This window comes from Rutidosis leptorrhynchoides, chromosome 5 (assembly GCF_046630445.1).
Source record: "Rutidosis leptorrhynchoides isolate AG116_Rl617_1_P2 chromosome 5, CSIRO_AGI_Rlap_v1, whole genome shotgun sequence".
Classification (NCBI taxonomy): Eukaryota; Viridiplantae; Streptophyta; class Magnoliopsida; order Asterales; family Asteraceae; genus Rutidosis; species Rutidosis leptorrhynchoides.
In genome coordinates, this window is record NC_092337.1 from 430,490,442 (window position 1) to 430,518,057 (window position 27,616).

General features: G+C 31.5%; 1 non-coding gene and 1 pseudogene across 1 annotated transcript; one reads left to right on the forward strand and one right to left on the reverse strand.

The window, feature by feature from the left end:
- Positions 1 to 16,068: 16,068 nt before the first annotated feature.
- On the forward strand, positions 16,069 to 16,175 carry LOC139851212 (small nucleolar RNA R71). Its single transcript, XR_011760567.1, has one exon. It is a non-coding gene; the product is annotated as a small nucleolar RNA R71 (small nucleolar RNA).
- A 1,996-nt stretch (positions 16,176 to 18,171) lies between these two features.
- Positions 18,172 to 18,285, reverse strand: LOC139850806 (small nucleolar RNA R71; annotated as a pseudogene).
- Between the last annotated feature and the right edge of the window lie 9,331 nt (positions 18,286 to 27,616).

Consider the following 27,616-nt stretch of genomic DNA (forward strand, 5'->3'; position numbering starts at 1 on the left):
TGGTCCTGTGTGACAATGGTTTAAGATTTGACTGGCTTCATGAAAGGACCCATCCTAATCCATCCGGATGAAGTCCATATCGATTATAAACGATTCACAACAGTTGATTACATCGCGAGGTATTTGACCTCTATATGATACATTTTACAAACATTGCATTCGTTTTGAAAAGACAATCTTTCATTACATCTGAAGTTGACAGACATATATACCATTTCATAATATATCTAATTATAATTGACTTAATAATGATCTTGATAAATTCAATGACTCGAATGCAACGTTTTTTGAAATATGTCATGAATGACTCCAAGTAATATCTTTAAAATGATCAAATGCACAGCGGAAGATTTCTTTTGTACCTGAGAATAAACATGCTTTCAAGTGTCAACCAAAAGGTTGGTGAGTTCATTAGTTTAGCATAAATAATCATTTCATAATTTTAATAGACCACAAGATTTCATATATCCAATTCTCATAAACATACGTCCCATACATAGAGACAAAAATATCATTCATATGGATTGAACACCTGGTAACCGACATTAACAATATGCATATAAGAATATCCCCATCATTCCGGGATCCTCCTTCGGACATGATATAAATTTCGAAGTACTAAAGCATCCGGTACTTTGGATGGGGCTTGTTGGGCCCGATAGATCTATCTTTAGGATTCGCGTCAATAAGGGTGTCTGTTCCCTAATTCTTAGATTACCAGACTAAAAAGGGGCATATTCGGTTTAATAATCCAACCATAGAATGTAGTTTCGATCACTTGTGTCTATTTCGTAAAGCATTTATAAAAGCAGTGCATGTATTCTCAGTCCCAAAAATATATATTGCAAAAGTATTTAAAAAGAGAGCAAATGAAACTCACGCATATAAATATTGTAAAACAGTTAATAAAGCATTTGCATGTATTCTCAGCCCAAAAATGTAATGAGTAAAAAGGGAGCAAATGAACTCACACATATAATTATTGTAAAACAGTTAATAAAACATTTGCATGTATTCTCAGCCCAAAAAAATGTAAAGAGTAAAAGGGATTCAAATGAAACTCACGCATATAAATATTGTAAAACAGTTAATAAAGTATTTGCATGTATTCTCAGCCCCAAAAAAATGTAAAGAGTAAAAGGGAATCAAATGAACTCACCTAATGTATTTTGTAGTAAAAATACATTTGATTATATTGAACAATGCAGGGTTGGCCTCGGATTCACGAACCTATATCATTTGTAATATACATTAATACATATACTCATAATCGAATAATTTTATATGTTATTATTAATGATGTATTTGTTATTTTTTTATAATTTAAGAATTTCTTTATTTAATTATTTTGGATATAGAAATATTATTATAGTTAAGTTTGGTAATTTAAATATATATATATATATATATATATATATATATATATATATATATATATATATTTTATATATATAATCTTTATTTATACACTTATAATCTTAACAACGTTAATAAAACTTTTGTTTTCATCGTGAATATTAGTTTATAATAATGATATAGATAATACTTGTTAATAATAATAATGTTAGTTTTTAATTATAAAGGTAGTCTTGTTATAATATGAAATGTCGGTACAACGCTAATATTAACACTAATAATAGTAAGAATGATACTAATAATAAAAATGATAATAATGATAATAATATCATTGTAATAATAATGATAATGGTAATAATAATAATAATAATAATAATAATAATAATAATAATAATAATGATAATAATAGTATTAATAGTAATGCTAATAATATAATGATATTGAGAATAATGATATTTCATTTTAAGTCATCATTTAAATTATAATTTTAAATTATCTTCGGAACTATATTTGTTTTTATAATTTATATGTATATATATATTCATAACATTAACTATTAATTATTTTCACTTAGTCATAATGATAATAATAACAATAATATTAGTAATGATAATACTAGTAAGTTTTATTTGATATTATATATAATAATAATAACATTCACAGTATTAATATTAATGATAACAAAATTAACTTAATAATAATAACATTATAATGACAATAACAATAATAATCGTAATAGTAACAATATAAATAATAATAGTAATAATAATAATATTAATAAAAATGAAAATTTGAAAGTTGGAAACTACCTCAAAAGAATTCGGTTTTTAAAAAGAAATGGCACCAGTAGGGCTCGAACCCGTGACCTCAAGTTTACCCCTAAACACTCTTGACCACTCCTCCAGTTTCTGTTTTCTAAATTAAAACCCAATGAAAAACTATTTAACTCAAGTAACAGTTTTCTCTTCTTCTTCTTCTTCCTAAATCCAATCGACATAGATGATTCCAAATACAATAACGAATTTGTTTTTGTATTCCTTTACAAAGTGTAAATATTCGTAATTATTATTTAAACTTAATAACACTTGAAAACTGAATAAATAAATAAAAAAAATCAGTTACAAACCCAATTACAGCGTCGCTGTTATTTTAAAAAAAAAAATTATAAACTTCGATTTAAAGAATGAATTTGGCCAAACTTATAACATAAAACGAGTTCATAATCATCAATAGAAACTTTCTGGATAATTAATTTAATTCAAAACATCAAAACTTTTACGAATTTCATGATGAACACAATATTTGACTTTTTAACTTTCAAACTTTGACTCTCAAATTCGACCTTGATATTGAGAATTGAAACCTGAGATTTTGGAGAAAGATTTACGACTTGAATTAGAAACCTTCTGCATCTATGAATTTTAAAATCTAATGCGAAATCGAGCTGTTGATAATATGAAATAGAAACAGAACAAAACCTGAGTTCTTTTCTTTTTTTTTTTAATTGACAATTGGAACTTTTTACTAATTGATAATGATGCTGGATAGACTGAATGAATTAATCAATATTACAGAACGATTTAACTGATGTACAGCTCATTTAGTCGACCAAAAGAATCAGGTTAAGAGGAACAATACAAAAAAAATAAAAGGAGAAATGACCCTTAACAAGATTTTGGATTTAACTGTGATCTTTGATTCTTATTTTGTACAAACTAGATATAAAAAGGACAATCAACACAGGAAACTGGTACAGATTGGATAATGAAAGGAAACGGGTTTTGTTCATATCTGTTTTCCTTTTATATAATAAATAAACATTAATAATTTATGGATACATTAATAATAATAATACTAATACAACATGAACATATCAAATGTTATATACAAATATTTTAGTTTAGAAGTTATAATATTACAAATATGAATATTAATATTAACAACAATACTAAAGAAAGTAGGCATAATAATATTACTATGACAATTATGTTTTAATGTTTATTATTTATTATAATTTATGTAATATATATATCCTTTATTGAATGTTTAATATTATATATATATATATATATATATATATATATATATATATATATATATATATATATATATATATATATATATATATATATATATATATATATATATGATCATCAATTATTCATAAAAATCATATTTACACATCATATATATATATATATATATATATATATATATATATATATTCATTTTAATAGCAGTTTAATTATTCTATATATTACTTTTTCATTTTAGGTTCAATTAATTATATTGTATTTTATTATTTCTAATTATTAGTTAAGCTTTATATTTAATTTTACACAATATATATATATATATATATATATATACAAACGATGGTTCGTGAATAGTCGGGAATAGACAATGGTTTACATGAATGTATGACAACATTTCAAAATTTTTTTGAGACTCAACATAACAGTCTTTGCTTATCGTGTCGATTTCAAATTAAGATTAAGTTTAAATTTGGTCCGAAATTCCCGGGTCATCACAGTACCTACCCGTTAAAGAAATTTCGTCCCGAAATTTGAGTGAGGTGGTCATGGCTAACAATAAAAATGTTTTCATGACGAAAATGAGTTGATAAATAGAGTTTTATCAATATTGAATAATACAGATAAAATAATTCGATTATTCGAAGAGCACGAATGAAACTATCATGAGGGAGGTCCCAACGGCCATCGTCCACCTTCGCCCGAAAACTTGCCCAAATTTTTAGCCGTTAGTAAAATAAAAAAAATTTCAACAGCTATCCCAACGGTCACTTTTACACTATAAAAACACCAACCATATACTTCATTTTATACACTCAAACATATATTTCTTTTATATTTCCACCTTTCTCAAAAATCAAAATCAAACACTCCCAAACTGCAAAATGTTAACACTTCCCTCAATGATTGTTTCATTCGATGTTCATTACGGAGGTGATTTCCATAATCAATTGAAGGAATATAAGTGGGGCGACAGTATTTCGTTTGAAGATATCGACATTCGTGATGTTGGTTTACAAGACTTGCTATCCTTTCTGAAGGAAAAAGTTCCGTGTGAATTCACGTCTGTGTTCTTTTATAAAGACGATTATGATGCGGATTGTAGGGCAAGTTTTCTGTGTACCGATGATCAATGGTACTTTATAAAAGATACCATTGAAGATCGCGGTAAACGCATTTCTTTGTATGCAGTTCTTGAAGATGAAGAGACGTTGGGTTATCATTACCTCGATGAATCAGCTGAAGTAGCAGTTGAGGCATCAAGAGAAATACCGATGTCTCCAGAGTACCTTACGGATGGTGAAATGACTGGTGAACGCTACTTTGTAGATGACAATTGATGACGACGAGTAGTTTGATTATAATCTTTTAATTTTTAATTGTCGTGATGTTTTAATTTTTAATTATTGTAATTTCAGTGTTGTTGTCGAGTTTTATATCTTCCTTTATGTTTCGGAGCTCTTCGTCTTTTTGATCTCCTCTCGATCTCTAGTAAAACGAGTAATGGTCTAGAATTTGTAAGTACGGAGTTTCGAATGAATTTAATGTTATAATCAAGAAAGAACTTAATAGCACGATTTGATTCATCAAATTACCAGAATCATTGAGAATAGAGCTATCAAGAATATACTTTCTTGATATGTTCAGAAGTTAATTAGAATGAAAGAGTTATGTAACATGACACATGATGGTGGTATGATCTACCGTGAACCTTCATGTCCCATTAGAACTCAGCATGACTTACTGTAATATAATCACGTTGATCAAGTGTCATTATATTAAACTAACTCATGCATCAGTTCCCAACATTACTTCAATAACATTCATATTTTTAAGCTCGAAAGTTTACAGAATATAGAAACTAACAGTTTCTATATGATGTAACACTGATAGCTCGAAGAGATTAATGATTTCAGATAAGAATAATTATAAAAATATCTTCAGAAATATGGAGAATATTTATAATAAAAGATACGATAATATCTTTGAATATCTAAGATCAGAGAATGATGGAGACTATTGTCTGCAAGGGTTTAGAGTAACGAGCAAGATATTCGCGAAAGACTTCAGCAGACATTAAATCATTTAGATTCTTTGAAGTTAAACTTATTCTTGGTGATTTGTCCACAGCTTTCTTCATAGTTTCGTATAATCTGCTTTTCGATACTAAATTTTCTATTGAATGTTTCCAATATAATGATACACAGGAAGCACGAAGAGGTATATAATTTCGGACGAGAATATTTATGAAAATATCCTCAGAAATATCGAAGATATTGATGATGATATTTTGAAATTTCTAGGTTCGATGGTTGATGAAAAAAGATTTTCCGCAAGATTTTAACATGACTTCGGAGCAAGATATTCTCTAAAGATTTCAACGGATCCAGAATTACCTGAATCCTTTGAATATAGGGTTTGGTCCTTGTATTTGTCCTTGGTCTCCTTCATGGTTAGCTCAATCCGTTTTTCAGTACCAAATTTTCTATCGAGCGTTCCCAACACTCCATTATTTTGTTATCAAACTCGTGGCCGTTTAGGCCATCTACGATTTTAATGTTTCCTCTGCATTTAATGCTATCATATCTAAATCGTCGATTATCTATCTGAGGTGTTTTCAGAGAATTGTGTTTTTAGATGATTAAACGCTGATGGTAATATGGTGGAATATAAAAAGTTCTCCGGTAACGATGAAGAAAGGCAACTTATATATCAAGGTTATAATAGGGCTTATTCGAATGAAAAATTGAAGTTGATTTGCTGGAGCTGTGACAAATTTGGCTAATTTGAAAAGGAATCGTAAAGTTATTTTTGCTAATAAATGCTAAAAGATTTAACGCGGATACGTGTTAAACTATGACTCTGGTTTCGAGAGTTTTTCAGGTACATAACTATATACATCAATCTTTTCTTCCGTAGATGAAGTTGTGGTTGGTTCATCCTCCCGATTGAGGTGTTTTCAAGAATCATGAAAGGTTTGAACGCAGATTGTAATTGTCAAGATACAAATGAGGTTTAAGATGAAATCAAGTGGCAAACTTGAAGAATTGTTTAGTTTTATATATTATAATCAATATTTTAATTCATTTTAATTGTCCAATGTTATTAGTCTACAGTCGATAGTCCACAGTTGACAGTACAATAATTCATTTTCATATATAATTTAATATATAATATTCGAATTAATTAATACGTATCGTGACCCGTATTCGTCTCAGACTCGATCACAACTCAAAGTATATATATTATTTTAGAATCAACCTCAACCCTGTATAGAGAACTCGATCATTACTGCATATAGAGTGTCTATGGTTATTCTAAATAATATATATAGATGCGTCGATATGATATGTCAAAACCTTGTATACGTGTCCCGATATTTAAAGTGCGTGAAATAAATACAGAAACTAAATGACGATAAATAAAATGCATAAAGTAAATAACAGAAATTAAATGACGATAAATAAAATTGCGAGAATGTAAATTGCGATAATTAAATTGTGATAAATAAAGTGTAATCAATTAGTTGGGAACAATTAGCTAGGAGCAGTTAGCGTGGATTCTTAACAAAATTTCTCATAGTTAATTTGTTTGTTTTTAACAAATCTTATTATGTCAAATGTTTTCTTCATTATGCCACTTGTTGGATTATTATAGATCAAAATCCAAATATGAAATTGAATGAAAATGATTATTCTGTGGTGAACGGATTCTTATATCGGTGAATGTAAGTAGGATAGTAAATGATCGTTGAATCAGATTCGAAGAATGTACAGTGTAACTTATTAATGTAGAATCTAAATATTGCTCGGGTATTACCTACCCGTTAAAATATTTTCATCATTAACAGTTTGTACGAAAGAATTTTTAATTACCATCTTTATGAAAACATATATACATATATATTTTCTTCAGATGTAATCATGGATTTAATGAGTCAATATGATATTAAACTCATTTGATTTTCGGTTTGAGCTAGAATAAATAATCTCTAAGACTTTAGAGATTACATAATTGCCATGAAGAATGAAGATAAATGATGTAGATCGATACATAGAACGGTGATTATACTCGAGGTACAGAATGAAATGTTGAGGCATGGATTGTTGATGGTACTGGTGCTGTTATTGATGGTACGGTTGGTGCCGATGATGTTGCTGAAGCTGATACGTTTTGCACCATATTTTCCAAATTGATTACTCGAGCGCGAAGTTAGTTGACTTCTTCTATTATTCCGGGATGATTGTCGGTCGGAACGAGCGGATGAATAAGGTTTAGAATTGTGGATAGAATATAATCGTGTCGAGCTACTCTGAAAATGAGAGAGAAAATGGTGTCTCGAATAGGTTCGCCGGTAATTGTTTCAGGTTCTTCGCCAAGAGGTAAATTCGGTTGATGGAAAGGATAAACTTCTTCGTGTCTCCATTGATTTAATAGACTACGAACCTATCAGATGAATTGGGGATGGCTGATTGATTGATTCATTCTGGTGACACCGTTTTCGAAGCTTAGATGAATATCCATGTCAGAATAGTTGTCGGAATAACTATCGGAATAGCTATCGAAATCTGAGGGACTCGAACTGGTTGAGGGATTCATTCCGTACAATCAGATGAAGGATTTTCGATAAGAAATAGATTATAGGATGTAGATTAGTACCCTGCAATACATAATTATGCATATATAATACTAAAATCCCATAAGTTACGGAGGAATCTACGAAATATGTTAGGCAAAGTTACAGTAACAGATACGCTAAGATATGGAGTAGCAGATACGCTAAGATATGAATTTTGTCTATACACTATTCATGCAGTCAATGCAATAAGATGTGTCTAGACTAAGAATAATAAGTAGGTAATTTACTAAGGATGAATAACAAATGATTTCTGACAAAAATGATAAGCAAAACTTTTGACATGCAGACACGGTCGAAGTTCAGACTCACTAATGCATCCTAACGACTTATCAGTTAGACACACTAATGCAGACCCGGTTCGCTAAGACCACCGCTCTGATACCAACTGAAAGGACCCATCCTAATCCATCCGGACGAAGTCCATATCGATTATAAACGATTCACAACAGTTGATTACATTGCGAGGTATTTGACCTCTATATGATACATTTTACAAACATTACATTCGTTTTGAAAAGATAATCTTTCATTACATCTGAAGTTTACAGACATATATACCATTTCATAATATATCTAATTATAATTGACTTAATAATGATCTTGATAAATTCAACGACTCGAATGCAACGTTTTTTGAAATATGTCATGAATGACTCCAAGTAATATCTTTAAAATGATCAAATGCACAGCGGAAGATTTCTTTCGTACCTGAGAATAAACATGCTTTCAAGTGTCAACCAAAAGGTTGGTGAGTTCATTAGTTTAGCATAAATAATCATTTCATAATTTTAATAGACCACAAGATTTCATATATCCAATTCTCATAAACATACGTCCCATACATAGAGACAAAAATATCATTCATATGGATTGAACACCTGGTAACCGACATTAACAATATGCATATAAGAATATCCCCATCATTCCGGGATCCTCCTTCGAACATGATATAAATTTCGAAGTACTAAAGCATCCGGTACTTTGGATGGGGCTTGTTGGGCCCGATAGATCTATCTTTAGGATTCACGTCAATAAGGGTGTCTGTTCCCTAATTCTTAGATTACCAGACTAAAAAGGGGCATATTCGGTTTAATAATCCAACCATAGAATGTAGTTTCGATCACTTGTGTCTATTTCGTAAAGCATTTATAAAAGCAGTGCATGTATTCTCAGTCCTAAAAATATATATTGCAAAAGTATTTAAAAAGGGAGCAAATGAAACTCACGCATATAAATATTGTAAAACAGTTAATAAAGCATTTGCATGTATTCTCAGCCCAAAAATGTAATGAGTAAAAAGGGAGCAAATGAACTCACACATATAATTATTGTAAAACAGTTAATAAAACATTTGTATGTATTCTCAGCCCAAAAAAATGTAAAGAGTAAAAGGGATTCAAATGAAACTCACGCATATAAATATTGTAAAACAGTTAATAAAGTATTTGCATGTATTCTCAGCCCCAAAAAAATGTAAAGAGTAAAAGGGAATCAAATGAACTCACCTAATGTATTTTGTAGTAAAAATACATTTGATTATATTGAACAATGCAGGGTTGGCCTCGGATTCACGAACCTATATCATTTGTAATATACATTAATACATATACTCATAATCGAATAATTTTATATGTTATTATTAATGATGTATTTGTTATTTTTTTATAATTTAAGAATTTCTTTATTTAATTATTTCGGATATAGAAATATTATTATAGTTAAGTTTGGTAATTTAAATATATATATATATATATATATATATATATATATATATATATATATATATATATATATATATATATATATATATATATATATATATATATATATATATATATATATATATATATATATATATTATATATATATAATCTTTATTTATACACTTATAATCTTAACAACGTTAATAAAACTTTTGTTTTCATCGTGAATATTAGTTTATAATAATGATATAGATAATACTTGTTAATAATAATAATGTTAGTTTTTAATTATAAAGGTAGTCTTGTTATAATATGAAATGTCGGTACAACGCTAATCTTAACACTAATAATAGTAAGAATGATACTAATAATAAAAATGATAATAATGATAATAATATCATTGTAATAATAATGATAATGGTAATAATAATAATAATAATAATAATAATAATAATAATAATGATAATAATAGTATTAATAGTAATGCTAATAATATAATGATATTGAGAATAATGATATTTCATTTTAAGTCATCATTTAAATTATAATTTTAAATTATCTTGGGAACTATATTTGTTTTTATAATTTATATGTATATATATATTCATAACATTAACTATTAATTATTTTCACTTAGTCATAATGATAATAATAACAATAATATTAGTAATGATAATACTAGTAAGTTTTATTTGATATTATATATAATAATAATAACATTCACAGTATTAATATTAATGATAACAAAATTAACTTAATAATAATAACATTATAATGACAATAACAATAATAATCGTAATAGTAACAATATAAATAATAATAGTAATAATAATAATATTAATAAAAATGAAAATTTGAAAGTTGGAAACTACCTCAAAAGAATTCGGTTTTTAAAAAGAAATGGCACCAGTAGGGCTCGAACCCGTGACCTCAAGTTTACCCCTAAACACTCTTGACCACTCCTCCAGTTTCTGTTTTCTAAATTAAAACCCAATGAAAAACTATTTAACTCAAGTAACAGTTTTCTCTTCTTCTTCTTCTTCGTCTTCTTCTTCTTCTTCTTCCTAAATCCAATCGACATAGATGATTCCAAATACAATAACGAATTTGTTTTTGTATTCCTTTACAAAGTGTAAATATTCGTAATTATTATTTAAACTTAATAACACTTGAAAACTGAATAACTAAATAAAAAAAATCAGTTACAAACCCAATTACAGCGTCGCTGTTATTTTTAAAAAAAAATTATAAACTTCGATTTAAAGAATGAATTTGGCCAAACTTATAACATAAAACGAGTTCATAATCATCAATAGAAACTTTCTGGATAATTAATTTAATTGAAAACATCAAAACTTTTACGAATTTCATGATGAACACAATATTTGACTTTTTAACTTTCAAACTTTGACTCTCAAATTCGACCTTGATATTGAGAATTGAAACCTGAGATTTTGGAGAAAGATTTACGACTTGAATTAGAAACCTTCTGCATCTATGAATTTTAAAATCTAATGCGAAATCGAGCTGTTGATAATATGAAATAGAAACAGAACAAAACCTGAGTTCTTTTTTTTTTTTTTAATTGACAATTGGAACTTTTTACTAATTGATAATGATGCTGGATAGACTGAATGAATTAATCAATATTACAGAATGATTTAACTGATGTACAGCTCATTTAGTCGACCAAAAGAATCAGGTTAAGAGGAACAATACAAAAAAAATAAAAGGAGAAATGACCCTTAACAAGATTTTGGATTTAACTGTGATCTTTGATTCTTATTTTGTACAAACTAGATATAAAAAGGACAATCAACACAGGAAACTGGTACAGATTGGATAATGAAAGGAAACGGGTTTTGTTCATATCTGTTTTCCTTTTATATAATAAATAAACATTAATAATTTATGGATACATTAATAATAATAATACTAATACAACATGAACATATCAAATGTTATATACAAATATTTTAGTTTAGAAGTTATAATATTACAAATATGAATATTAATATTAACAACAATACTAAAGAAAGTAGTCATAATAATATTACTATGACAATTATGTTTTAATGTTTATTATTTATTATAATTTATGTAATATATATATCCTTTATTGAATGTTTAATATTTATATTTATTACATATATATATATATATATATATATATATATATATATACATACATATATATATATATATATATATATATATATATATATATATATATATATATATATATATATGTATGTATATATATATATATATATATATATGATCATCAATTATTCATAAAAATCATATTTACACATCATATATATATATATATATATATATATATATATATATATATATATATATATATATTCATTTTAATAGCAGTTTAATTATTCTATATATTACTTTTTCATTTTAGGTTCAATTAATTATATTGTATTTTATTATTTCTAATTATTAGTTAAGCTTTATATTTAATTTTACACAATATATATATATATATATATATATATATATATATATATATATATATATATATATATATATATATACAAACGATGGTTCATGAATCGTCGGGAATAGACAATGGTTTACATGAATGTATGACAACATTTCAAAATTTTTTTGAGACTCAACATAACAGTCTTTGCTTATCGTGTCGATTTCAAATTAAGATTAAGTTTAAATTTGGTCGGAAATTCCCGGGTCATCACACTTCATCTCCGAATACACATTGACGTATTATTCCATCGGGACAACTTTTAAATAAATGTGGATCTTCCCAGAAATAGCGTTTTATATCACTAAAGAATTTCTTTCGTTTTTGGTACGACAATCCTTTTTCAAGGAATCCACATACTAAATAGTTTGCATAGTCTGCAAACTATGGAATTTCATTATAATCTATCTTCAATAGATATTCATCAGGGAAGTTGTCTTGTATGGCCGATTCATTTAGAACTTCTAATTCAGGATTTTCAAGACGAGAAAGATGATCAGCTGCGAGATTTTCTGCTCTCTTTTTGTCTTGAATTTCAATATCGAACTCTTGTAAGAGTAAGATCCAACGAATTAATCTTGGTTTGGCATCTTGTTTCAAAAATAGGTATCTAAGAGCAGAATGGTCAGTATAGAACACCGTTTTAGCTAGAACGAGATATGAACAAAATTTGTCAAAAGCAAAGACAATAGCAAGGAGTTCTTTTTCAGTAGTTGTATAATTCGTTTGTACTCCTTGTAATGTCTTACTAGCATAATAAATAGGTTGAAATTGTTTTTCAATCCTTTGTCCTAAAACGGCTCCCATTGCAAAATCACTTGCATCGCACATTAGTTCAAACGGTAGATTCCAATTTGGAGTTATCATGATCGGCGCATTAGTGGGTTTTTCTTTAAGAATATTAAAAGATTTGATGCATTCATCTGAAAAGATGAATGGAGCATCCTTTTCTAGGAGTGGCAATTTTAGAAAAATCTTTTATGAAACGTCGGTAAAAACTGTCATGTCCTAGAAAACTCCTAACTCCTCTAACATTGGTGGGATGTGGAAGTTTAGCAATTACATCTACTTTAGCTCTATCCACTTCAATTTCTTCCTTTGAAATTTTATGTCCAAGAACGATGCCTTCTTTAACCATGAAATGGCATTTCTCCCAATTAAGAACTAGATTTGATTGTTCGCATCTAATAAGCATTCGTTCAAGATTAACTAGACATGATTCAAAAGTATCACCGAAGACTGAAAAGTCATCCATGAAAACTTCCATGCATTCTTATATCATGTAGTGAAAAATTGCCATCATGTACCTTTGAAAGGTCGCAGGGGCGTTGCAAAGTCCAAATGGCATGCATTTGTAAGCAAAAGTACCATAAGGGCACGTGAATGTGGTTTTCCCTTGATCCTCGGGTGCTATTGGGATTTAAAAATATCCGGAAAAACCATCAAGAAAACAATAGTAACTATTTTCGGCTAATCTTTCTAACATTTGATCAATGAAAGGTAAGGGAAAGTGATCTTTTCTGGTGGCGTCATTTAATTTTCTATAATCAATACAAACACGCCATCCTGTTACAGTCCTAGTAGGAATAAGCTCATTTTCTCATTTGTGATGACATTCATGCCACCCTTCTTAGGCACGCATTGAACTGGGCTTACCCATGGACTATCAGAAATTGGATAAATTAAACCTGCATCAAGCAGTTTAATAATTTCTTTCTTAACAACAACTTGCATATTAGGATTTAGTCTTCTTTGGCGTTGCACATACGTTTTATGACCTTCTTCCATAAGGATTTTATGTGTGCAATACGAAGGACTTATTCCTTTAATATCATGAATCTTCCATGCAATAGCTGGTTTATGATCTTTTAGCACAGAAATAAGTTGAGATTTTTCATTTTCAGTAAGAGAAGACGATATTATTACAGGTAATTCAGATTCACCATGTAAATAAGCATATTCCAAATGGTTTGGAAGTGGCTTTAACTCTAATGTCGGTGGTTCTTCTATCGATGATTTGTATCGATATTTGTCTTCTTCTTTTAACATTTGAATTTATTTTGTTGTTGGTTCATATCCATTAGCCATAAGTGTAGCTAAAATTTCAGTTTCATCAATTGGTTCAGTTCCTTCTCCTAAAGAACATTCTCCTGTTCCTTGTAATTCTGGAAATTCTTCAAACATTTCTGCATGTGAATCTATAGTTTGAATATAATAACATGTATCATCTACAGATTGTGGTTGTTGCATGGCTCTATCAACAGAAAAGGTAACACTCTCGTCCTCTATACTTAGGGTCAGTTTTTTACCGAATACGTCTATTATTGCTTTAGCCGTGTTTAAGAATGGTCTTCCTAATATGAGAGGAACTCGAGAATCTTCTTCCATGTCCAGAATAATAAAATCTACTGGAAATACTAAAGTACTTACTTTAACTAGCATGTTTTCCATTATCCCTCTAGGATATTTTACTGATCGATCAGCTAGTTGTATGCTTATTCGTGTTGGTTTCAATTCTCCATGGTCTAGTTTAGCGTATAGTGAATACGACATTAAATTTATACTAGCACCTAAGTCTGCCAATGCTTCTATTGAACTAAGACTACCCAGAAAACATGGAATTGTGAAACTTCCTGGATCTGATAATTTTTCTGGTATCTTATTCAACAGCACTGCAGAACAATTAGCATTTATAGTAACAGCCGAGAGTTCTTCCATTTTCTTTCTATTTGTGATTAGATCTTTCAAGAATTTAGCATATCTAGGCATTCCTGAAATCACATCAATGAAAGGAAGATTGACATTTATCTGTTTAAACATATCCAAGAATTTGAATTGCTCGGCTTCAAGTCTCTCTTTTCTCATTTTACTTGGGTAAGGAAGTGGTGGTTGGTATGGTTTAACATAAGGTTTAGCCTTAATTGTGTTATCCTCATTAACCTTTTCAACTACCGGTTCTGTTTCTTTATCTTGTTCAGATTGTGATTCTTGTGGAGTAGGAATAGCTTCATCAGAAATTACAGGCATTTCAGGTGGTTTAAGTGTAATACCACTTCTTGTGGTAATGGCTTTAGCTGTTTCATTTCGGGGGGGTTAGCATTTGTATCACTAGGTAGACTTCCCGATTTTCTTTCACCTATCAACCTTGCTAGGTTGCTCACTTCTTGTTCCAAATTTTGAATAGAAGCTTGTTGATTTCTAAATACTTGAGCATTTTGTTCATTGGTTTGTTTCTGAGATGTGAAAAACTGCGTTTGAGATTCAACTAGCTTCGACATCATATCTTCTAAATTTGGCTTTTTATCATCAGTTTGTGGTAGTTTGTTTTGAAAAAATAGATCTTTGCTGATTGTAAGTATTGTTGGATACTTGTTGATTGGTTGGACCTTATTGGTTGTTGTATGGAACATTTCGGTTATAATTCTGGTTTTGATTGTAGATTGGTCTTGGCGGTTGATAATTATTCTGATAATTATTTCCAGGCCTTTGGTTTATGTATGAAATATTCTCTCTTTGTTCCATTGTTAGTTCAATACTGAGACAATCTTTTGTCAAATGTGGTCCTCCACACTGCTCACAACTAATTCTTATTGAGTGAATATCTTTGCAGAAATGGAATCGAAGTCATGACTAGAATCGGCTCTAGCTGCTTTAGATGATCTAATGATATCTTTTTCTTGGTGCCACTCATGTGAGTGGGAAGCAGTGTTATCAATAATTTTGTAAGCGTCAGTTGCGGTTTTCTTCATAATGGAACCACCAGCTGCTATATCGATGTCTTTCCTTGTAGTGATGTCGCATCCTTGGTAGAATATTTGTACTATTTGACAAGTGTCTAAACCATGTTGCGGACATCCGCTCAATAACTTTCCAAATCTTGTCCATGCTTCATATAAAGTTTCATTTGGCTTTTGCGTGAACGTAACAATTTCTCCTTGAAGTCTTACGGCTTTAGATGCCGGAAAGAATTGTTTAAGAAAATTTTCAACTAAAACATCCCATGTATCAATTGATCGGGTCGTAAACGCCGATCATTATCGATGTTAAGAGGTGGATATTACGTGTATATTTGAGGTTTAGAAAGTTATTTCATGAGGTTTTTATAACGAGTAACGATTTGGGACGAGAACGCGAAAACGGGGGTCAAAAACAAGAAAAAATGAAAAACTGAAGCCCAGCCGCAAGGAGGCGGCTGGGGGGCGCAAGGAGGCACCTGAGGGGTGCCAAAAAATCAGTCAGGTGGAAAGCTGGCAAAAGGAGGCGGCTGGTTTTTGCGGTTGGGCGCATGTAGGCGCCCGGTGAGAGTAATTTGCGGCTGGAACTATTTTTGGATAGAATTTAAGGCCGAATTTGAGGGATTTAATGCTTGGGGGTTACCCTACTTCACCCCTATATAATGGAAACCCTAGGCTACGAATTTATATCATCTTCCATCAGTTCTTAGAGCATCAAACACACAAAAACACACCATTAATCATCATCAAATCAAGATTCAAGCTAGGTTTCAAGGAGTGTTCTTCATGCAACTTCAAGAAGTAACCATGATCATCATCACCAACATGCTTGGCTAGTTTCTTTCACTTTATTCCTTGCATGAACAATTATTATATGTTTAGTTTTTCATTTACTTATGTGATTCTTGAATTTGTAATCCTTATGTCTTTTGGTTTATAATTTCATTGAATCTTTCGAATTATCATTTAATGCAAGTTTGAAAGTTATTGATTGTTGCAAGACAAGTGATTGATATTTAACATCTTGTGCTTAATCCAACCTAGTTACAATTTAGTATAGGGATAAAGGCAATGTGTGTAGGTAGCATTGCTTGTGCCCAAGATAATCATAAATTGGAAAACTAAAGAAGTCTTGTCTATGAGATTTAGTTGATAATTTGATAACATAAGGATTTGTTGAACTAATGCATGCATAATTGGGATTGTCAAGGAATAAAGACTTTCATCCAATTGATTACAACCTTTTCGTTTAGTTCATTGTTTATGCTCTTGAATACTCAAAGTTTACATTTGCCTAGTAATTGTTAATCTAGTTTTTACATTAGTTAATTTTAGTTAATCACAAACAAACCAATCTTGAAATTGCTTGCTAGTTAACCACAACTTTCCGTAGAATGAATCCTGCTTACCCTATCTAAAGTAGAGTAATTAGGCTATTTTTGACCGGCCCTTCGACACCGATCAAATTTTGGCGCCGCTGCCGGGGAAGTGTGTGCTTGATTGCAAGCTCTTATTTTATTACTTTCGTGTTAAATTAGAAAAACCATAAAAATAATAAAACCAATAAAAATTCAAAAATAGTGTTTTGTTTATTTTGTTTTTGTCAGTTTTACGCTCGGTGTTATTGTTTTTGTTGAAGTGCAGGTTAGTGTATGCAAACTCGGAGATTGGGAGATCAAAATCTTAAGCCTTCCGACCCGGAAATCGAGAAATCTGCAAAAGCTAATCAAAAAGCTACAAGAATCTTAAAGGGTTCGACAGTGGCTTTTGCATCCACTCAACCACAGTTAGAGACACATCCTATTGTTCCACCAAACTCTCCTAAATCAGAGTCTGACACTGAAGAGGAAGTTTTTGATCAACGAGACGAGATAGCCGAACGACCAAGAGGAGTAGACACCTACTACCAACCGGGTGATTTTGAGGATCATTCACCCATTGTTTATCCTGCACCGGCAGGAGGAAACAACTGAAAAATGGGAGATATGGCTAATGAGGAACCATATGAACACATCACTGAATTTAATGGGATATGTGCTACTAATCAGGTAAACGGTTTCACTGATGATGAGGTACGTCTTCGATTATTTCCTTATTCACTTAAGGATAAGGCAAAAAGATGGTTTCTCTCCTTGCCCGCCCGGAGTATTAATACTTGGGCGGAAATGAAAAAACGATTTTTAGAAGAATTTTACCCCATAAGTAAAACTTCAGACATGCGTACGCAAATAAAATCTTTTAAACAATTACCGGGTGAATTATTTCATGAAGCGTATGAACGTCTGAAGGAGTTACTTAGGGTATGCCCACACCATGAGATACCCAAGTGGGAATTGGTTAAAGTTTTCTATGATAGTTTAGATTCCCAAAACAGACAGTTTCTTTTGGCGGCTAGTGGTGGGGCATTCTTAACTCGATCTAGTGATGATGAATGGACGTTCTTCGAACATTTAAGCAAGGGTTCAAAAACCCAAGCTTCGGTTGATCGTAAACAACCTAGTACCTCCCGAGTGAATCATGTTTCTGATTCGGGTGGTTCATCTAGGAACTTAGAGCAGGAATTTGATGATTTGAAAATGCTTATATTTAACAACCCAAACCAGGGTCTTGCTTGTAATGTTTCACAGGTTCAGGAAGTATGTGAGATTTGTGGAGATCCTTCTCACTTTGCATATGGATGTAGAAATGGGATTCCACCGGTAAATCAGCACATAGTGGAAGAACAAGTTAACGAGGTTCAGGGACGGAGATATGATCCATACTCCAACACGTATAATTCGGGTTGGAGAAATCATCCTAATTTCAGTTGGAGCAATAACAACGCTCTGAATGCTAACCAAGGGAACCAACCAAGACCTCAAAACAACTTCCAAAACCAAAACCACTTTCAGAATCAAGGGAACTATCAAAGAAACTATCAAAATCCTTATCCCAACAACCTAAACCAAAACCAAAACAATTACCAGAATCAAAGCCAAAATCAAAGTCAAAACAATGCGCCACCCAATCAACCATCTAGCTCAGACGCCAAGATGGACGCGTTTATCTCCGAAATGCGTAAAATAGTGGAAGTGCAAAACAAGTCAATTGGTGCATTGGCTAAGGAGATTGGTAATGTAGCGGAGAGTAAGGGAAATCGGGAGCCGGGTACCATACCGAGTTATACGGTGTTAAATCCAAATCATAAGGACTCTGGAAAAGGACATAGTGTAAACATGGTAGGCACCTTGCGTAGTGGAAAGAAGTATGACAACAAGGTTGGTGAGAAAGAGGTAGCTCAACGCGATGCAAGTAAGTCTCCTATCGTTCTTGATGAGGAGGAAGAGGTAAGTGAAAATATTAACCATGGGAAGGGGGTGGAAAATAAAGAACCCATCTTTAACGAAATTGGGAAATCAGACATGGAAACTAATACCATTCCATTCCTCGAGGCTTTAGAGTCTCCAAACCAATTCCCTTATGGGAAAAAGGGATCAAAAACGGATGATATGTGGGAGACATTTAAACAAGTAAAAATAAATATTCCACTTATTGATGCAATCAAACAAATTCCAGCATATGCTAAGTTTTTAAAAGATTTGTGTGTTCAAAAGCGTAAACTCAACGCATCATTGCCCAAAAAGGTAAAATTAACTGAAAAAGTGAGTGCTGTAATTTCGGGTTCACTTCCACCTAAGTTTAAGGACCCGGGAACACCATTAATTTCAGTTACGGTGGATAATGTTAATGTCAAAAAGGCTTTGTTGGACTTAGGGGCTAGTATTAACATACTTCCATCGAGCCTTGTTGACTAATACGAGTTGGGAACTTTAAAACATACAGATATTCTCATCCAACTTGTGGATCGGTCAATGAGAACTCCACGGGGTATGTTGGAAAATGTGATTGTGAAAGTGGAAGACTTTTATTACCCAGTAGATTTTATAGTTATGGACACAGAGACGACTTTTAGGGAGACCCAACCGATGATCATTCTTGGTCGTCCATTTTTGGCCACAATTGATGCTCTTATCAATTGTAGAACCGGGGTTATGGACATTTCTTTTGGTAATAAGAGATCACGAATTAATATTTTTAATTCATTACATACACCGGATGTCCAGGATTGTTTTTTGTTGGATACTAACCATGAACAGGTTCAAAAGTATGCACCAGATGTGAAAGAGAAAGAGGAGGTAAGGAAATCTAGTGAAGAGGGTATGACAAGTGAATTCATGGAATCTCAAATAAGAACTAATGCAGAAATTTTGATGAGTCAACAAGAGTTGATACAAAATCTTGAGCGAGAATTGAAAAATCTAAGCCAAGTTCTTGAAACCAAGTTGAGTTCATCTATTAGCACCACTTGTTCATTACCGATAAAAGAAACCGTGATGGCAGTATCCACATTTGTGGGGGTAGATGAAAAAATTTCTAAATTTGAAGAGGATGAACATTTGGTAACCCCGAAAATGATTAGACCCTACCGACCACCATCAATGAGAAAATCAAATGAACGTGTATCTAGTGATAACAAAATGGATAATTTTTGTGTTTCGAATGGGCTTGTTGATACACTTGAAAAGTCTGAAGAATCCGATGGAGGAGTAGTCAAAGTAAGTGGGGGAACCATAGAAAAACTTGTTGAAAGGTTTGAAGGTCGCAAGATCAAAGTGAATAAGAATATGAAGGTGAATTCTCAAGTTAATTATGAGGTGTCTTCAAATTTAGAGGATCTTGAAGGGCCTAAGTGTGGGGGAGACGAGGAAAATCCACCATGTATTTTTGTGAGATCGCATAATAAGGTAGAGGAAGATAAGGATGACCAGGTGCTTGTTCGTTCTATGAGAAAATTACATAGACAGGTCCATGATGCTAGGATTAGAGGTGATGAAAGTTTGAGTAACCGTCTTGTGTGTAATTTGTCTCCTAAAGAAAAAGGAAAATTGTTTGAGTTAATGCATGTGGCAAAGGAGAATGATGTGTGGTTGGATTCTAAGTTGAGGAAAGTTAGAGATAGTGAAGGTTCTCAGAAAGTGAGGGAAGGAGGAACCTTCTACAGTCCTGGAATTAGCTGAAGTGGCGAAAGAGTCGTGTGCACGACTCGGAAATAAAAACTGTACAAACTATGTGTAGATTTTGTAAGTCTTCTTTATTTTATTTTTACTTTATTCTTATTTTCTTTTTATTTTACTTTTAGGGTAAATGAACTTTGTGGGTATGTTCACTGCAAGCCCTCACGAGACAAAACTCGTCCACCCGAGGGAATCGGTTGGTTTAAAGGCTTGTTGCACACGCTAAGTGCAACCGTGAGTCCTACGGAAGTGGCTAGTTAGGATTTTACGCTTTTCTCTTTGTTTTTCTTTTTATAAGTTGTAATGGAAGGATACATGTAGTCAAATGAAATGCATGATGATGAATCAAAATGGCGTGCAATGCTTTCTAGTGAATGGTGAACGTGCGAGTATCTCGGTAATATGTTAAATCTTCCTTTTCTTTTCACATAAATATTATAATACTCTAAACATGCGTACGAGGGCGTAGCATGATTCAAGTGTGGAGGAGAGGGGAAAATTAAAAATTTTCTTTTTATGGGATACATGACTTGTGTTTGACGCTTAAAATGAGTAAATCATTATGATTATTATAATTAAAACAAAATTTTTAATAATAATTTCATAAAAACCCAAGTGTGACGTTTGTGAAAGAGTGAGTGAAGTGGCATGTATTTTAATGGGTATTGGGAAAAGTTGTTTGTTATTTAAAACACTTAACGTAAACAAAAAGTTTCAAAGTGGTCAAGTTAAGAAGTAAAGTCTTCTGATTTATGTTTCAAAAGCATTTTTAGTGCAGCTTTTTACCCATGAATTGACGAAATTGAAATGTACAAAATGTCATTTCCTGTTCATTCACATCTTGTTTCGATACCGGGAACAAATGCTAGTGCTTGGACTTGTTCTGTGTCGCTATCCAAAATCAGGATTAGCTGTGGATGACACTAGCCATACCCGCAGTTCGCTGCAAAACAGCCAGTATAGGGGCTGGATAAATATTCCTACACGAGAGCCATGCTTGGGGCTAAAACCACAAAACGAGAGCTCGATGGAGCCAAATCCATAAAACAGCCAGTATAGGGGCTGGATAAATATTCCTACACGAGAGCCTTGTTGGGGCGTATAATACCGCTAAAAATAGAGCTAGATGGGGCTAAATCCACAAAAATTATTTCTCATTATAAGTCACGTGGGACTTAAATTCCAAAACTCTTCGTCGATTGTCCACCCTGCTCCGAGAGTCACCGGAGGAGCCGTTGGGACATGAGATGAGTGCCATGATCCTAAAACACCGGGAGAAGCAAAAAGGGTGTCTTCGGACACTCTGGCACACCAACCTTTAAAATAAAATATGGAATTGATGGTATATGGTTCTTTTATCTAGTTCATATGGCGGATGGCTCTCAATTGACTTATGTTTTATTTGAAGATCACCAAGTTTGAAGTTTTGTAACATTTTTGAAGTATTTGCTCGATACGAGATGTTCACATAATCGAGAAGTTAAAGTTCATTAAGTGAGAGCCATGTCGGAAGAATTTATGTTCCACATTGAGTTCAAGACGTTGCGGTTTTATACAATCCTTTGAAGATTTATCAGTTGTTAAAAAGCTTAATTAAAGGTTCGAGTCGAAGATTTTGTTTGAGATTGTTTGAGGGCAAACAATGATAAGTGTGGGGGAGTTGATCGGGTCGTAAACGCCTATCATTATCGATGTTAAGAGGTGGATATTACTTGTATATTTGAGGTTTAGAAAGTTATTTCATGAGGTTTTTATAACGAGTAACGATTTGGGACGAGAACGCGAAAACGGGGGTTAAAAACAAGAAAAAATGAAAAAACTGAAGCCCAGCCGCAAGGAGGCGGCTGGGGGGCGCAAGGAGGCGCCTGAGGGGTGCCAAAAAATTAGTCAGGTGGAAAGCTGGCAAAAGGAGGCGGCTGGTTTTTGCGGTTGGGCGCATGTAGGCGCCCGGTGAGAGTAATTTGCGGCTGGAACTATTTTTGGATAGAATTTAAGGCCAAATTTGAGGGATTTAATGCTTGGGGGTTACCCTACTTCACCCCTATATAATGGAAACCCTAGGCTACGAATTTATATCATCTTCCATCAGTTCTTAGAGCATCAAACACACAAAAACACACCATTAATCATCATCAAATCAAGATTCAAGCTAGGTTTCAAGGAGTGTTCTTCATGCAACTTCAAGAAGTAACCATGATCATCATCACCAACATGCTTGGCTTGTTTCTTTCACTTTATTCCTTGCATGAACAATTATTGTATGTTTAGTTTTTCATTTACTTATGTGATTCTTGAATTTGTAATCCTTATGTCTTTTGGTTTATAATTTCATTGAATCTTTCGAATTATCATTTAATGCAAGTTTGAAAGTTATTGATTGTTGCAAGACAAGTGATTGATATTTAACATCTTGTGCTTAATCCAACCTAGTTACAATTTAGTATAGGGATAAAGACAAAGTGTGTAGGTAGCATTGCTTGTACCCAAGATAATCATAAATTGGAAAACTAAAGAAGTCTTGTCTATGAGATTTAGTTGATAATTTGATAACATAAGGATTTGTTGAACTAATGCATGCATAATTGGGATTGTCAAGGAATAAAGACTTCCATCCAATTGATTACAACCTTTTCGTTTAGTTCATTGTTTATGCTCTTGAATACTCAAAGTTTACATTTGCATAGTAATTGTTAATCTAGTTTTTACATTAGTTAATTTTAGTTAATCACAAACAAACCAATCTTGAAATTGCTTGCTAGTTAACCACAACTTCCCGTGGAACGAATCCTGCTTACCCTATCTAAAGTAGAGTAATTAGGCTATTTTTGACAGGCCCTTCGACACCGATCATCAATCGCCCCTTCAGGTAACGATTCTAACCAATCTTTGGCTTCTCCCTTTAAAGTCCAGGGAAATAACATGAGATATATCTGTTCATCCTCCACTTCTCTTATTTTAAATAGTGTAAAGATCCTATTAAAGGTACGAAGATGTTCATTTGGATCTTCCTTCGGTGCACCACTAAATTGGCATTGATTAGTTACCATTCGTAGGATTTGTCCTTTGATTTCATAGTCTGGCGCATTAATGTCTGGTTGAGTAATTGCGTGACCTTGGCCAGTGCGTTTAGCTCGCATTCGGTCTTCCATACTTAGAGGTTCCAGATTTTCCATGATTGAATCTGTTGAATCTGAATCACTATAGGATTCTGATTTAATGGGTTGTTTCTCGACAATCTCCGTTTGAATGATTGGTGGTTCCGGAGGAAAGATTAATGGTTCAGGATCTCTGAATTGTCCCTGAATATCCTCCGGATTCTCAATTGTGAGGTCGGGTTCAAAAAATGGATTATCGGAAATTTGAATTGGAGTACTTGGTCGACTTGATGACGATTCTAAAGAAAAATCAACGGCGACAATATTTGCTAGATGTCTTGATCTGGTTACAGGTGGTGAACGTATAAAAGGTGGTGAACGTTTTGCTCTGTGCATTCACTGAATATCCTATTAGTTATAAAAGATAAAAATTATTAAAGTTATCAAATTAATAAACTTTTGTGCTTTTGCCCACGTTTCGAATAGCCAATAGATGCAGTAGGGAGCCAGAACCCTTTAATTCGAAAGCTCACAACTCAGCCACTAACAAATCCAACTATTACTACGAAATAGAAAATTTGGATGTCTATCAATTTAACCACTTAAAATAATTTTTCGTTGAAGATTAAAGAAATTTTAGATAAGAAATATAAAATTCTATGTCCTAAAAACTAGAGCGGTGAAAAATAAGAAAGAAAAATAGCGCGTCGGAAAACGTCAAAAAATAAAAGGTCGAAAAATAATAAAAAGAACGTAGCGCGTCGAAACTTAAAAGTCTAAAAACTAAGAATTAAAAGTTGCGTCTAAAAATATTAAAGCTTACAAGAAATTCTATATCCAAAACGCCAAAAACTTAAAAAGGTACTAAAATATAAAAATGGCGTCGCAGGATTCTAAAGCACCTAAATCTTAGTCTAAAGAAAAAGTACTTAAGGGATTTTACGGCAAAGCCTAAAAATCTAGAAATAAAAATAACTACGGCAAAAACTATATCTTAAAACTAAATACGAGCAAAAAATACAAAAAAAAAAAAAAAAACGCTAAAACAAATAAAAAGAAACAAAATATAAAAATAAACTTAAAGTTGTAAAAAGTACAATTTTTATAAAAATATTATTTTTATATTATTTATTTTATAAAACTATTACTTTTATATATTTATGAAGCTAATTAAACTAAAAATACAAATTAAATAAAAACTAAAACAAATCATTATTAAATATAACCCTAATTAGGGTTTAATAATAATTATTATTAATAATTTAAACCCTAAACTGGTCGGCTGAGGTTTCAGACTTGTCAAATCAGGTCATGCGATCGCATGGCCTGACCGTTGTAATACCATGCGGTCGCATGGTCTGCAAATTCGGGCCAGAACCTGGACTGCTACAGTACCGGGCCGATTACTTTTATTATTATTTTTCTCTATTTTAATTTTCTGTTTTAATATATATATATAAAATATATGTAAAAATTAAATGAATACTTAATTTTTAAATAAAAAATAAAACTTTATAATTTTATATATATTTAACAAACTATTAAAAATGTATAATTTTTTTGTTTTTCTTTTCTTTTTATATTTTTATATTTTCAATATTTAAAACGTATTTTGATAAAAGCGTATTTTTACAAAAGTAAACTAAAATTTTTTTATATAGCGTTGCGCTTTCGGCGTTTATGTCTTCCCCGGCAGCGGCGCCAAAAATACTTGATGTGTGTAGAGGTGTATACAAAATAGTTATATTTTTACTAAGAAATACTATTAAATATGATACAATTTTAAACAAGTTATTTATTTATTTATAGAGTGGATATACCTAAACCTTGCTACAACACATATAGGCAGTGTACCTAATCGTACAGTAGTGTAGTTTTTAGTAAGTCCGGTTCGTTCCACAGGGATCTTAGCCAAGTTTAACGCTATATTTTTAAAACTATGATTGTAAAAATACAAAAATATATATAAGTAGTATTATTATTATAAAAGGGGGTTTTTACCGTTTAATGACCGGTTTGTCAATTTTTAAAACTTTAGTTGCAGTTAAAACCTAATGTAAAATATTAAAAATAAATATAACTTAATTTAAAGCGTAAAGTAAATAACGATAATTAAATTGCGATAAATAAAAGTGCGATAAAATAAAATTGCGATAATTAAAGAGAACGATAATTAAAAGTGCAATTAAATAAAATGACAATAAATAAAAGTGCGATAATTAAAAGTACAATTAAATATAAAATAAAAGAATTATGCTTATTTAAACTTCCGTAATCATGATGTTTAACGTGTTGATTTTTAATTTAGTCCCATGGGTTAATTGTCCTTTGTCCTGGATTATTCAATATGTCCATACGGATTTGTCCATAATAGTCCATCAGTCATAAGCATAAAATGCGGAAGTCTTCGTCAAATTATTCTTATTCCCGAAGTCAAATATTCCAACTAATTGGGGATTCGAATTGTAACAAGGTCTTAATACTTTGTTTAATGAATACACCAGGTTATCGACTGCGTGTAAACCAAGGTTTTACTACTTTGTTAACAATTACACCAATTACCCTTGAATGTAATCCACCCCTGTTTCAACAAGTCTATTAACTATTAATCCAGTTCTGTATCAGGTTAAATGAACAATTATTGGTATTTATAGATATCCTGCCCACCGTACCCAGTCAAGCGTATGTGGTTATATATAAATACATCAAATTATAAGTCTATATATTAAATTAACGAGGTATCGTTTAGTTAATATAAAGCTCATTAATAGCCCATAGTCTAATTTCCACAAGTGTTGTTCTTTTATCCAAACCCCAATTATGGTCCAAAGCCCAATTACCCAATTTTAATATTTAGCCCAACATCACGATTACTTCGGCATTAAATAAGCATAATAATAACTTAGCTACGAGACATTAATTTAAAAAGGTTGAACATAACTTACATTGATTAAAAATAGCGTAGCGTTACACGGACAGAATTTCGACTTACACCCTTACAACATTCGCTAACATACCCTTATTATTAGAATTTAAAATTAAAATTAAAATAATATATATATATATATATATATATATATATATATATATATATATACGAGTGAGATAGAGAGATAGATATATTTGTTAATCGATCACGAAACTGCGAATTTATAGGCATGTAGCCAGCTACCTACTACCATGCGATTGCATGGAAAATGCACCTCCAGGCCATGCGATCGCATGGCCTCTTTTTCCAGCTCACATGAGCTTGTTTTCTTTCTTGCCGACGGTTTTTAATATAATATATAATATATAAATAATTTATAGAATTATTTAAATATTTTATTATATTTGTATGCATAGTTGACTTGTAATTTTTAGTCCGTTGCGTCGAGCGTTGAGAGTTGACTCTGGTCCCGGTTCCGGATTTTCGAACGTCCTTGCGTACAATTTAATATCTTGTATTTTGCGTTTTGCGTCTTGTACTCTTATAATTTTGAGACGTTTCTTATCAATAATT